At 47.2% G+C, this 13,928-nt stretch overlaps 1 pseudogene; it reads right to left on the bottom strand.

Annotated features, from left to right (window-relative positions):
- Positions 1-716: 716 nt before the first annotated feature.
- LOC140430218 (nucleosome assembly protein 1-like 1) lies at positions 717-7,564 on the bottom strand (annotated as a pseudogene).
- Between the last annotated feature and the right edge of the window lie 6,364 nt (positions 7,565-13,928).

The following is a 13,928-nucleotide window of genomic DNA, read 5'->3' as shown; positions in this document are numbered from 1 at the left end:
ATCTCCCAGCATGACCAACTCCCAACTCCCAGATTACATGGTGTTTACAATGCCACCCAGTGGTCGGAGTTCATGCATAATATTAAGTACAAATTTACATTATGCATATCATCACATCCCCATTCTTTTGTAAAAGAAAATAATTTACAAGCATTAAATTACTTTTCACATTTCAACATGATATGCATAACTATATACACGTGACCCTGTACACAGTTCACTACACGTTCAATCTTTCAGGTCAACACCACCTTCTGGTTGGTCTCCTGAGCATTGGCTGAATACGTAATCTTGTTTATTTTTTTGAAAGACTGGTTTTCTTTCTGGTCTTTGAGTCACCAACTCTTTCAGCCTTTTGAAACTTTTGAAATGATGCTTTTTCTTTCTCCTTTTCTACTTGGCTTTAGTGCCATCATCCCTGAAATTGGTACTGTTCACACTGGTATCTGCCTGTGCACCCAGTGCATCATTCTTGCTAATAGTCTCGGCCAAGGGATTAGCTGTTACTGGATCTTTTGCAGGATTGAGGAGTTTTGGTTGATCCATGGTGGTTGTGCTCGAGCGCTGTATCGCATGCCCATCAACTGGTGAGGCATCGAGTTGGGGCATACTTTTGGATGCTCTTGCAGTTGCAGGCAAGTTTACGACTTCAGGAATGATCTGCAAACCCTCGAATTCTGGTATCTTAGCTGGATCAATGTCCTCAACATTTGGCATTACTTCTTCACTTTGTGCTTTCGTCTCAATTGGTGGCTCACCTTTATCTGATAAAACAATACCATGCTCCGTCTTTTGTTGGAGAACTGCACGAAGATCTGTTCTTCCTGCATGTTTTTTGATGGACTGACCTCGAGTACTGGGGAATCCTCTGCAGGAACCATTTCACGGGCACAGGATAATTCATCGTACTTCTCTGGAGCCAATTTCTCCAGAATGGGGATTATTTCTTCAGTTCCCAGTTGGCTGTTTGCAGTTAATTTGCTCTCAGCTAATTTGTCTGCTGTTGCAATCTCACTTTCAGCCTCTGCACACTCCATCTTCGAACTTTCACACTCATCATTGTCCTGCACAGATTGGATGCTGCTTGTTATCACCTTGTCACTAATGCCAAATAAACTAAATAGACTTTCATAGCCTTCCTCTTCTGGCTCATTATGTGATTCTTCACATCCCTCATCGTAATCATTATCGTCGTAATCATCATCATCGTAATCATCATTATCACTTGTAAAATGGGGCTGGTTTAGTACAGTGGGCTAAACAGCTGGCTTGTAATGTAGAACGAGGCCTGCAGCGCGGGTTCAATTCCCGTACCAGCCTCCCCGAACAGGCGCCGGAATGTGATGGCTAGGGGCTTTTCACAGTAACTTCATTGAAGCCTCCTTGTGACAATAACCAATTATTATTATAAAAGCTTCTCCTCTGAAGTATAACACTGCTTGTGGAATTATATGTTCATGCAAGAAGTGACCAATATCAAAGTCAGCAACGAGTCTTGCTGTAGAACCTTCATCCAACTCGCCATGCTCTGGAACTTCAGGAGGACTAGAAAAATTAAAGAAAGAGACATTTGGTACAGTTTTTGTAACTGTTCTACCAGTACCCCGATCCTTACACGTCTGCTTTGTTTTCATGGTTTCCAATGTGATGTTTTTTCCTTTCTTCCAGTCGATCTGCCGGTTCAACTCCTCAAAGACCGTGTTAGGGAACTGGAGCTGAAGCTGGATGAACTTCGGATCATCCGGGAGGCAAAGGGGGTGATTGAGAAGAGTTACAGGGAGGTAACCACACCCAAGGTACAGGACAAGAATAGCTGGGTTACAGTCAGTGGGAAAAAAACAAACAGGCAGACAGTGCAGGGATCCCTCGTGGCCGTTCCCCTTCAAAACAAGTATACCGTTTTGGATGCTGTTGGGGGGGATGACCTACCGGGGGAAGGCCCTAGCGGCCAGGTCTCTGGCACTGAGTCTGGCTCTGGGGCTCAGAAGGGAAGGGGGAGAATAGAAAAGCAATAGATGCAGGAGATTCAATGGTTAGGGGAATAGATAGGAGATTCTGTGGTCGCGAGCGAGACTCCCGGAAGGTATGTTGCCTCCCGGGTGCCAGGGCCAGGGATGTCTCGGATCGTGTCTTCAGGATCCTTAAGGGGGAGGGGGAGCAGCCAGAAGTCGTGGTGCACATTGGTACCAACGACATAGGTAGGAAAAGGGGTGTGGAGGTAATAAACAAGTTTAGGGAGTTAGGCTGGAAGTTGAAAGCCAGGACAGACAGAGTTGTCATCTCTGGTTTGTTGCCGGTGCCACGTGATAGCGAGGCTAGGAATAGGGAGAGAGTGCAGTTGAACACGTGGCTGCAGGAATGGTGTAGGAGGGAGGGCTTCAGGTATTTGGATAATTGGAGCGCATTCTGGGGAAGGTGGGACCTGTACAAGCAGGACGGGTTGCATCTGAACCAGAGGGGCACCAATATCCTGGGAGGGAGGTTTTCTAGTACTCTTCGGGAGGGTTTAAACTAATTTGGCAGGGGAATGGGAACCGGATTTGTAATCCAGCAACTAAGGTAGCCGATATTCAGGACGCCAAAGCGTGTAATGAGGCAGTGGCGAAGGGAACACTGACAAAGGAGAGTACTTGCAGGCACGGAGATGGGTTGAAGTGTGTATACTTCAACGCAAGAAGCATCAGGAATAAGGTGGGTGAACTTAAGGCATGGATCGGTACTTGGGACTACGATGTGGTGGCCATCACGGAAACTTGGATAGAAGAGGGGCAGAAATGGTTGTTGGAGGTCCCTGGTTATAGATGTTTCAATAAGATTAGGGAGGGTGGTAAAAGAGGTGGGGGGGATGGCATTATTAATTAGAGATAGTATAACAGCTGCAGAAAGGCAGTTCGAGGAGTATCACCCAATTGAGGTAGTATGGGTTGAAGTCCGAAATAGGAAAGGAGCAGTCACCTTGTTAGGAGTTTTCTATAGGCCCCCCAATAGTAACAGAGATGTGGAGGAACAGATTGGGAAACAGATTTTGGAAAGGTGCAGAAGTCATAGGGTAGTAGTCATGGGCGACTTTAACTTCCCAAATATTGAGTGGAAACTCTTTAGATCAAATAGTTTGGATGGGGTGGTGTTTGTGCAGTGTGTCCAGGAAGCTTTTCTAACACAGTATGTAGATTGTCCGACCAGAGGAGGGGCAATATTGGATTTAGTACTGGGTAATGAACCAGGGCAAGTGATAGATTTGTTAGTGGAGGAGCATTTTGGAGATAGTGACCACAATTCTGTGACTTTCACTTTAGTAATGGAGAGGGATAGGTACGTGCAACAGGGCAAGGTTTACAATTGTGGGAAGGGTAAATACGATGTTGTCAGACAAGAATTGAAGTGCATAAATTGGGAACATAGGCTGTCAGGGAAGGACACAAGTGAAATGTGGAACTTGTTCAAGGAACAGGTGCTACGTGTCCTTGATATGTATGTCCCTGTCAGGCAGGGAAGAGATGGTCGAGTGAGGGAACCATGGTTGACAAGAGAGGTTGAATGTCTTGTTAAGAGGAAAAAGGTGACTTATGTAAGGCTGAGGAAACAAGGTTCAGACAGGGCATTGGAGGGATACAAGATAGCCAGGAGGGAACTGAAGAAAGGGATTAGGAGAGCTAAGAGAGGGCATGAACAATCTTTGGCGGGTAGGATCAAGGAAAACCCCAAGGCCTTTTACACATATGTGAGAAATATGAGAATGACTAGAGCGAGGGTAGGTCCGATCAAGGACAGTAGCGGGAGATTGTGTATTGAGTCTGAAGAGATAGGAGAGGTCTTGAACGAGTACTTTTCTTCTGTATTTACAAATGAGAGGGGCGATATTGTTGGAGAGGACAGTGTGAAACAGATTGGTAAGCTCGAGGAAACACTTGTTAGGAAGGAAGATGTGTTGGGCATTTTGAAAAACTTGAGGATAGACAAGTCCCCCGGGCCTGACGGGATATATCCAAGGATTCTATGGGAAGCAAGAGATGAAATTGCAGAGCCGTTGGCAATGATCTTTTCGTCCTCACTGTCAACAGGGGTGGTACCAGGGGATTGGAGAGTGGCGAATGTCGTGCCCCTGTTCAAAAAAGGAACTAGGGATAACCCTGGGACTTACAGGCCAGTTAGTCTTACTTCGGTGGTAGGCAAAGTAATGGAAAGGGTACTGAAGGATAGGATTTCTGAGCATCTGGAAAGACACTGCTTGATTAGGGATAGTCAGCACGGATTTGTGAGGGGTAGGTCTTGCCTTACAAATCTTATTGAATTCTTTGAGGAGGTGACCAAGCATGTGGATGAAGGTAAAGCAGTGGATGTAGTGTACATGGATTTTAGTAAGGCATTTGATAAAGTTCCCCATGGTAGGCTTATGCAGAAAGTAAGGAGGCATGGGATAGTGGGAAATTTGGCCAGTTGGATAACGAACTGGCTAACCGATAGAAGTCAGAGAGTGGTGGTGGATGGCAAATATTCAGCCTGGATCCCAGTTACCAGTGGCGTACCGCAGGGATCAGTTCTGGGTCCTCTGCTGTTTGTGATTTTCATTAATGGCTTGGATGAGGGAGTTGAAGGGTGGGTCAGTAAATTTGCAGATGATACGAAGATTGGTGGAGTTGTGGATAGTAAGGAGGGCTGTTGTCGGCTGCAAAGAGACATAGATAGGATGCAGAGCTGGGCTGAGAAGTGGCAGATGGAGTTTAACCATGAAAAGTGTGAGGTTGTCCATTTTGGAAGGACAAATATGAATGCGGAATACAGGGTTAACGGTAGAGTTCTTGGCAATGTGGAGGAGCAGAGAGATCTTGGGGTCTATGTTCATACATCTTTGAAAGTTGCCACTCAAGTGGATAGAGCTGTGAAGAAGGCCTATGGTGTGCTCGCGTTCATTAACAGAGGGATTGAATTTAAGAGCCGTGAGGTGATGATGCAGCTGTACAAAACTTTGGTAAGGCCACATTTGGAGTACTGTGTACAGTTCTGGTCGCCTCATTTTAGGAAGGATGTGGAAGCTCTGGAAAAGGTGCAAAGAAGATTTACCAGGATGTTGCCTGGAATGGAGAGTAGGTCTTACGAGGAAAGGTTGAGGGTGTTAGGCCTTTTCTCATTAGAGCGGAGAAGGATGAGGGGCGACTTGATAGAGGTTTATAAGATGATCAGGGGAATAGATAGACAGTCAGAGACTTTTTCCCCGGGTGGAACAAACCATTACAAGGGGACATAAATTTAAGGTGAAAGGTGGAAGATATAGGAGGGATATCAGAGGTAGGTTCTTTACCCAGAGAGTAGTGGGGGCATGGAATGCACTGCCTGTGGAAGTAGTTGAGTCGAAAACATTAGGGACCTTCAAGCAGCTATTGGATAGGTACATGGATTACGGTAAAATGATATAGTGTAGATTTATTTGTTCTTAAGGGCAGCACGGTAGCATTGTGGATAGCACAATTGCTTCACAGCTCCATGGTCCCAGGTTCGATTCCGGCTTGGGTCATTGTCTGTGCGGAGTCTGCACGTCCTCCCCGTGTCTGCGTGGGTTTCCTCCGGGTGCTCCGGTTTCCTCCCACAGTCCAAAGATGTGCGGGTTAGGTGAATTGGCCAATGATAAATTGCCCTTAATGTCCAAATTGCCCTTGGTGTTGGGTGGAGGTGTTGAGTTTGGGTAGGGTGCTCTTTCCAAGAGCCGGTGCAGACTCAAAGGGCCGAATGGCCTCCTTCTGCACTGTAAATTCAATGATAATCTATGATTAATCTAGGACAAAGGTTCGGCACAACATCGTGGGCCGAAGGGCCTGTTCTGTGCTGTATTTTCTATGTTCTATGTTCATCAAAGAAGTAAAAGTCTGACTCAAGCTGCGACTCCATCTATGTTTTTGTCACTGCTTCATTTGTAAAGTACTCATTTGGCTCAAACTTAAACTCCAGAATAAAACTCATTGGCTGTCCCGGACCTGAAAATTTCACCTTTAAATCTTGTAAATGCTTTAAGATAGGCTCATCATGCTCCTGTGCCATGTCACTGAGCAAATCCACATTTTTGAAGACTGTCAACCAGAATTCTGGAATTCCTATTGGCTCTTCCTTTCCCCCATCTTTTTTCTCTTCCTCCACCTTGACCTTTTTTTTCATTTCATCTGATAACTCCTCCACTTCATCTCGTTGCCATTTGCATTCATCCTTAGTCGCAGCGCTGTCTGAAGTGTACAGACGCTAAAGTGACTCACACCTTTCGCTCCTATGATAAACTCTCATCCTGTGTCCTCAGCCAAAATCATATCAACGAAAAACCAGGTCTTCGATGCACATCTCGCCAATCACGTTAACTGATCCTGTTTGATCTACTGTTGGATGTGAAAAACGTGGCCTGGATAGAGTGGACGTGGAGAGGATGTTTCCACTTGTGGGAAAACTAGAACCAGAGGACACAATCTCAGACTAAAGGGACGATCCTTTAACACAGAGATGAGGAGGAATTTCTTCAGCCAAAAGGTGGTGAAATCTGTGGAACTTTTTGCCGCAGAAGACTGTGGAGGCCAAATCACTGAGTGCCTTTAAGACAGAGATAGATAGATTCTTGATTAATAAGGGGATCAGGATTATGGGGAGAAGGCAGAATAGGGATGAGGAAAATATCAGCCATGATTGTATGTTGGAGCACACTCTCTGCTTCTATGTCTTATGGTCTTATGGTCTTACACACACGACTGTGTGGCAAGATTTAACTCCAATTAGATCTATAAGTTTGCGGATGATACGACTGTGGTGGGTCGTACCTCAAACAACGACAAATCAGACTACAGAAGGGAGACAGATCACTTTGCTGCATGCTGTACCGAAAACAATCTCCCTCTAAATGTCAGCAGAACCAAGGAACTGATCATCGACTTCAGGAAGCGTAGCATGACACATACCCCCATCTACATCAATGGCTCCGAAGTGGAGATGGTCGATAGCTTTAAGTTCCTGGGGCTCACCATCACTAACAGTCTGTCCTGGTCCACTCACGTTGATGCAACAGTCAAGAAAGCCCAACATCATCTCTACTTCCTACGGAAGCTAAAGAAATTTGGCATGTCTGCATCAACTCTCACAAACGTCTACAGTTGTGTGATAGAGAGCATCCTATCCGGCTGCATTACAGCTTGGTATGGCAACTGCTCGGTCCAAGATCTCAAGAAACTGCAGAGTGTGGTGAACTCAGCCCAACGCATCACACAAGCTTGCCTCCCACACATTGATTCTGTCTACACCTCCCGCTGCCTCAGGAAGGCAGAGAGTATTGTCAGATACCCTCTTTGCCCTCTTCCAGACCCTTCCATCAGGCCGAAGATACAGAAGACTGAAGACCCGCACATCCCAGACATAGGAACAGCTTCTTCCCCACGAGCTCTCCCTCGGACTGATCTATTCCCTGTAAGAACACTATTCACGACGCCCTATGCTGCTCTTGCTCATGTATTTGCTTTGTTTGACCCCTTGTTCTGCACTGTAACCAATCACTGTTTGTCGATGTACAATTTGTCGATGTACTTTGTTGATTATGCATTCTGTTTACTGTGTATGTAGTCTGTACATTCCATTGGCTGCAAAAAAATACTTTTCACTGCACTTTGGCACATATGACAATAAATCAATCAATCAATCTCTGTGCTAATATTGACATACTCTTGGAAAACAGCTAATACTGATGCACTGGGACCCCTTGCAAAAATGGACACATTCTCAGGGACTCTATGAAAATAGCAATATACTTCCAGCTAATAATTGCAAATATTGCTTTACTATATGCACCTCTCGAATTTCCTTCCATAGACTTCAGTGAAAAGGAAAACCTAGTGGGCCATATATTAGATAGTTTGTTTCAAATCACCCATTTTACACTATCAGCCATTTAATACGACTTCCTAATTGTCCTCGAGAAGAGAGATTTGGAATTGTTTCTGCTATCTGGTAGCATGGGAGTGACCTGTACACCGTGAGACTGTCAAACCCGACTCAGCATTGGATGGCAAGGACTAGTGTTCCTGGGGAACATTCAGATCTAAAGCTAGGGGATTTGAGATGACAGAGGCACCAGAGGAGGCCGTGAGAATGGAAATGGTCTGTTACTGTAGAAGCCAGGTATTTCTAATACACCTAATATAGGTAAAAGATAGATGTTTAAGCGTAAATATTAAGCCCCAGTTTTAAATTAAGGATTAAAAACACATATTCTGCAAATTCATTTAATCATTTTCTCCAACACAACTTTTAGGTACATAGTTTTAAAGTAGCACAGAAGACTGATAAGACAAACACTTATAACTACATTTCTCCAAGGACAAGGGCTGAATCCATGGCAACGAGGTGACAAGAGCCCAGTAACTTAAAGGCTCTATTGTTCTCTTTTCGGGCCATTAGTGATTACAACCTGAATCACATTCCATAACTTATACAGGCTGAAACATTCTAGACTATACTGTTTTTTTTACAAATGGACAGTTTATAAAACATCAAATCAAATATATTTGATTTCAACATTCTCAAAACATAACAATTTCATAGAAGCAGCATAATTCACTTTACTAGATTAAAACAGACAGTTTGATTTACATTTTCCAAGTCATTGTCCAGCATTGCATGACAAGATAACATGAAATCTCCATTGTTACAATAGCCAAGCCAGCATAAAACCAGTTTTTGCTGGCCTTGATAAAGCACCATATTGCATTCTTTAACATACACAAGTATGCAGATACGCAACAATTAGAAGTAATGTTACATATTGAAGATGGACGGCTTGCCGTCAAATCAGATGTGTTTGAATCTAACCCAAACCAATTAGGATTATATTGGGGTGTGATTAGATTGCTTAAGACAGATATCAAACAGTATAACTGAAGAGTTTCGTTCCGCCATTTTGTAGGTAGGTTTCGGTAGATTGGTAGGCTAGGTTTTGTTGGTTTGAAGCTGATGATTAGCTCTCTCTCTCTTTTTCAATTCACTGTCTCCCTGTATTCATATTTCATTTTCAGACTTTGACTTTTAAAGTTATTGTCGAGCTGTTTGCCTAAGCAAGAAGATAATTTCTGTGATTCTTTGAAAGCTTCAAATTGTCTACGAATTGCCTTTTAAATGACTTTCAAACTGTAATCAATAGAAGACAAATAAAACAATTCTTATTTGCACCTGAGAAGTTTTAACTTAAATGTCTACTGAGTTCCAGTAATCGCAAAGTGCTGCTGGTAACTGAATGGTAGAAATCCTTCAGTTACCCAGTGAGGACATCTGAGGAAAAGTCATGACAGTTGTGGCAGAAAGCTCCAGACATCAATGCCATAGTTACGAGCAAAAAACATAAACCTCAGAATTGTGTATTTTTTTAAACTATTCCATCATTGCTGTGACTTCCAGAAAATTGGTTTAAAGTAAGCAGTTTGCAGAGGGAAAACGCTGACTTTGACTCTTGACTTTGAAGTGATGCAGCTTCAGATGTTATGAGAGTTCTGAAATTTTCTGCTTTGATTTCAGAATAAAAAGGATGTTTTGGAAACATTTACTACGGTAACTAAGTGGATCAAGTTATTTTGGAAACTGGCAGGGCTCTCGTTGCAGATTGTGGTCATGTCGTCAATCTAAACTCACAAGATTTCACTTCTGTACACAGGAACAAAACCCTATTCACAATTTCTGAAATATTCTACTTCTTGGCAGCAGATTAAAAAGGGTGTTTTGTGATGGAACTGTACATGGGGTTAAAACACTCACTTGACTTAATGGCACTGCAGTTTTGTGGCCAGGTGGAGCTAGGAGCATGTTAGTCAGTGTATCTTTCATGGAGAGTACTGCTCAGTATCATCATCTTCTTAGCCTTTCTCCATTATATATTTCCTTTCTTCCACTAAATGATGCAAACTCATTGTGGTCTTGAATAAATGGAGGGTAGGAACAACACCAGAAAAGCCAAGCACTGGCTAGCTGTGAGCAAAACATATTTAAATTAATTAAGAAATGAAACCCTTTAAAGGTATATTTTGTGTGGCAACAATGCGTGACCATTGAGGCACGATCAATTTGACTAAAGACGAAAGTTGAATCCAAACTGAGGCTTTATTGGTATCAGATGTGTGGCCTCCCACAGCAGCTGGCGAAATGGCTGCGAGCTGGAGGACACACATATTTATACCCCGCCTCCTGGGAGGAGCCAGCAGGCAGGGGCCACAGGCGAACCTGTAGTGCAGGTTCTACCGTACATCCTCTAATATAAGTACAACAGTGGTTTACCACATTCACCCCCTGTTAAAATTGAGTCCGGCGGGGGTGGTGGATAACTATATACAATCATGATTTTAATATTTACAGACCAATCTCTTGGCGTCCGGTGGACCGGTCAGAGCATCAGCCGGTCCGGGGCCTTGATGGTCCATTGAGAGCGACGAAGTAGTGACGGCGATGTTGGTGCTGACCTGGTCGAAGGTGACTCCGGGAGCGTGTCAAAATCTTCTTAATCGATGGGCGTGGGCAGGGGAGGACGGACGGTCCTGGGGGTGGTGGTGTTGTGAGCGACAAGGGAGGTGAGGGTGGCGCCGGGGGCGACGGGGGTGGTGTGGGGGTGGAACCTGCTGGTGCTAGGTCCCTGAGGGAGACAGTATCCTGGTGGTCGTCGGGGAACGCCACGTAGGCGTACTGGGGGGTTTGCGTGGAGCAAGTGTACCCTCTCCACCAACGGGTCCGCCTTGTGGAGTCGCACATGTTTACAGAGAAGCATGGTTCCCAGAGCTGTGAGCCAAGTCGGGAGCGACAACCCGGATGTGCGGAGTCTGCACATCCTCCCCGTGTGTGCGTGGGTTTCCTCCGGGTGCTCCGGTTTCCTCCCACAGTCCAAAGATGTGCGGGTTAGGTGGATTGGCCATGCTAAATTGCCCATAGTGTCCAAAATTGCCCTTAGTGTTGGGTGGGGTTACTGGGTTATGGGGATAGGGTGGAGGTGTTGACATTGGGTAGGGTGCTCTTTCCAAGAGCCGGTGCAGACTCGATGGGCCGAATGGCCTTCTTCTGCACTGTAAATTCTATGACTCTATGTGGACTTCCTGGGGAAGGCAAAAGACGTTCGTGTGATGTATTGTTAGTGACAGTGCAGAGTAACGAGCGAATGGAATGTAGTGCATCAGGGAGGACCTCTTGCCAGCGGGAGGCCGGGAGATTTCTGGACCGTAGGGCCAGCTGGACGGCCCTCGAGACCTTCCCATTCTCCCTTTCTACCTGTCCGTTTCACCAGGGGTTGTAGCTTGTTGTTCTGCTGGAGGCGATACCCCTGCTGAGCAGGAACTGATGCAGCTCATCACTCGTGAATGAGGATCCCCTGTCATTGTGGATGTAGGCGGGGAAACCGAACAGTGAAGATTGAATTGAGGGCTTTAATGACGGTGGCAGACGTCATGTCGGGGCAAGGGATGGCGAAGGGGAACCTGGAGTATTCGTCGATTACACTGAGGAAATATGTGTGACGATCGGTGGAGGTGAGGGGGCCTTTGAAGTCCATGCTGAGGCGTTCAAAGGGGTGGGAGGCCTTCACCAGGCACTGTGCAGAGTGCGGTTTGCACTCCGCACAGACCTGGTGACTGTCCTTACTTCCTCGACGGAGTAGGGCAAATTTTGTTCCTTAATGAAGTGCTACAACCGTGTGACCCCTGGGTGACAAAGGCTGTCGTGCAGGGTCCGGAGTCGGTCTAACTGTGCACTGGCACATGTACCTCGGGATAGGGCGTCTGGGGGCTCGTTGAGTTTGCCAGGGTGATACCTAATCTCGTAATTATAGGTGGACAGCTCGATTCTCCACCGCAAGATTTTATCATTTTTGATCTTGCCCCACTGTGTGTTGTTGAACATAAAGGCTACCGACCGTTGGTCAGTGAGGAGAGTGAATCTCCTGCTGGCCAGGTAATGCCTCAAATGCCGCACAGCTTCAACGATAGCTTGGGCCTCTTTTTCGAAGGATGAGTGCTGAATTTCAGAGGCGTGAAGGGTGCGGGAAAAGAATGCCACGGGCCTGCCTGCCTGATTGAGGGTGGCGGCAAGGGCGACGTCTGATGCGTCGCTTTCTACTTGGAAGGGCAGCGTTTCATCTACAGCGTGCATTGTGGCCTTGGCAATATCAGCTCTGATACGGGCGAAGACCTGTTGGGCCACGGCCGTCAGGGGAAACTGGGTGGACTGTATGAGTGGGTGGGCCATGTCCGCATAGTTTAGGACCCACTGCGCGTAATATGAAAAGAACCCCAGGCAGCGTCTGAGGGCCATGGGGCAGTTGGGGAGGGGGAGCTCCATGAGGGGGCGCATGCGGTCGGGATCGGGCCCGAGAACTCTGTTCTGGACCACATAGCCGAGGATGGCTAAGCGGTTCGTGCTGAACACACACTTCTCCTTGTTGTAAGTGAGGTTTAGGAGAGTAGCGGTGCAGAGAAATTTAGCAAGATTGGCGTCGTGGTCCTGCTGATCATGGCCGCAGATGGTGACATTGTCTAGGTACGGAAACGTGGCCCACAAACCGTACCGGTCGACCATTCGGTCCATCTCCCTTTGGAAGACCGAGACCCCATTAGTGATGCCGAAGGGGACCCTAAGGAAGTGATATAGACGGCCGTCTGCCTCGAAGGCGGTGTATGGGCGGTCCGATTTATGGATGGGGAGCTGGTGGTAGGCAGATTTCAGGTCCACCATTGAGAAGACCCGTTACTGTGCAATCTGGTTAACCATGTCAGATATGTGTGGGAGGGGGTACGCGTCGTGCTGCGTGTACCTGTTGATGGTCTGGCTGTAGTACATGACCATGCGGTGTTTCTCCCAGATTTAACCACTACCACTTGAGCTCTCCAGGAGCTGTTGCTGGCCTCGATGATGCCTTCCCGAAGCAACCGCTGGACTTTGAACCTGATGAAGGTCTTATCCTGGGTGCTGTACCGTCTGCTCCTGGTGGCGACGGGTTTGCAATCTGGAGTTAGATTAGCAAAGAGGGAATGTGGGTCGACCTTTAGGGTCACTAGACCGCACACAGAAAGGGGTGGTAAGGGTCCGCCGAATTTAAGGGTTAGGCTCTGGATGTTGCACTGGAAATCCAGGCCGAGGATAAGTGCAGCGCAGAGGTTAGGGGGAACATAGAGGCGGAAGCCGTGGAATTCTACGCCCTGGACCGCGAGCGTGACCGTACAGTGCCCCCGGATCGCTACACAATGGGATCCGGAGGCCAGGGAGATTTTTTGATTGGCGGGGTGTATCGTGAGGGAGCAGAGCCTTATCGTATCCGGGTGTATAAAGCTCTCGGTGCTCCCGGAGTCCAGCAGGCACGAGGTCGCATGGCCGTCGATCTTTCACGCTGGTGGATGCGTTGGTCAGGTTATGCGGGCGAGAGTGGTCGAGTGACATGGAGACGGGCCTTGGTTGGTCGTCGGGTAATGGGGCGGCCGTTGAGTTCAGATCTTGGAACGCTGGTGGTGTCCATGTGCTGACGGGTAGACAGGATGGCGGCACCCGTAGATCTTGGGGGTTACAAAATGGAATGCACGTTGCGGGGGGTGGAGCAAGATGGTGGCGCCCATGAAATGCACGTGTTGCGCGGAGGGGAAGATGGCGACGCCCACTGATCGCACATGGTCTGGGGAAGAGGAGAAGATGGCGGCGCCCATTGTCCGTGACTGGGGGAGGTGGGGGCGATTGCGGCCACTGAGCGGGCCTGGCACACCGCGGCGAAGTGGCCCTTCTTCCCGCAGGCTTTACAAAGGGCAGCGCGGGCCGGGCAGCGTTGGCGGGGGTGCTTTTGCTGGCCGCAAAAGTAGTATCGGGGCTCCCCGGGGTTTGCTGGCTGGTGTATAGCGTAGGCGTATTGGCTGGGCAGTGCCCCCGCTGGGGCGGCTGCCTGTGAGGTCCATGAAGCG

Source organism: Scyliorhinus torazame, chromosome 10, assembly GCF_047496885.1.
Source record: "Scyliorhinus torazame isolate Kashiwa2021f chromosome 10, sScyTor2.1, whole genome shotgun sequence".
NCBI lineage: Eukaryota > Metazoa > Chordata > Chondrichthyes > Carcharhiniformes > Scyliorhinidae > Scyliorhinus > Scyliorhinus torazame.
Note: the sequence above shows the minus strand (reverse complement) of the source record. Positions and strands in the feature narration are given on the sequence as shown.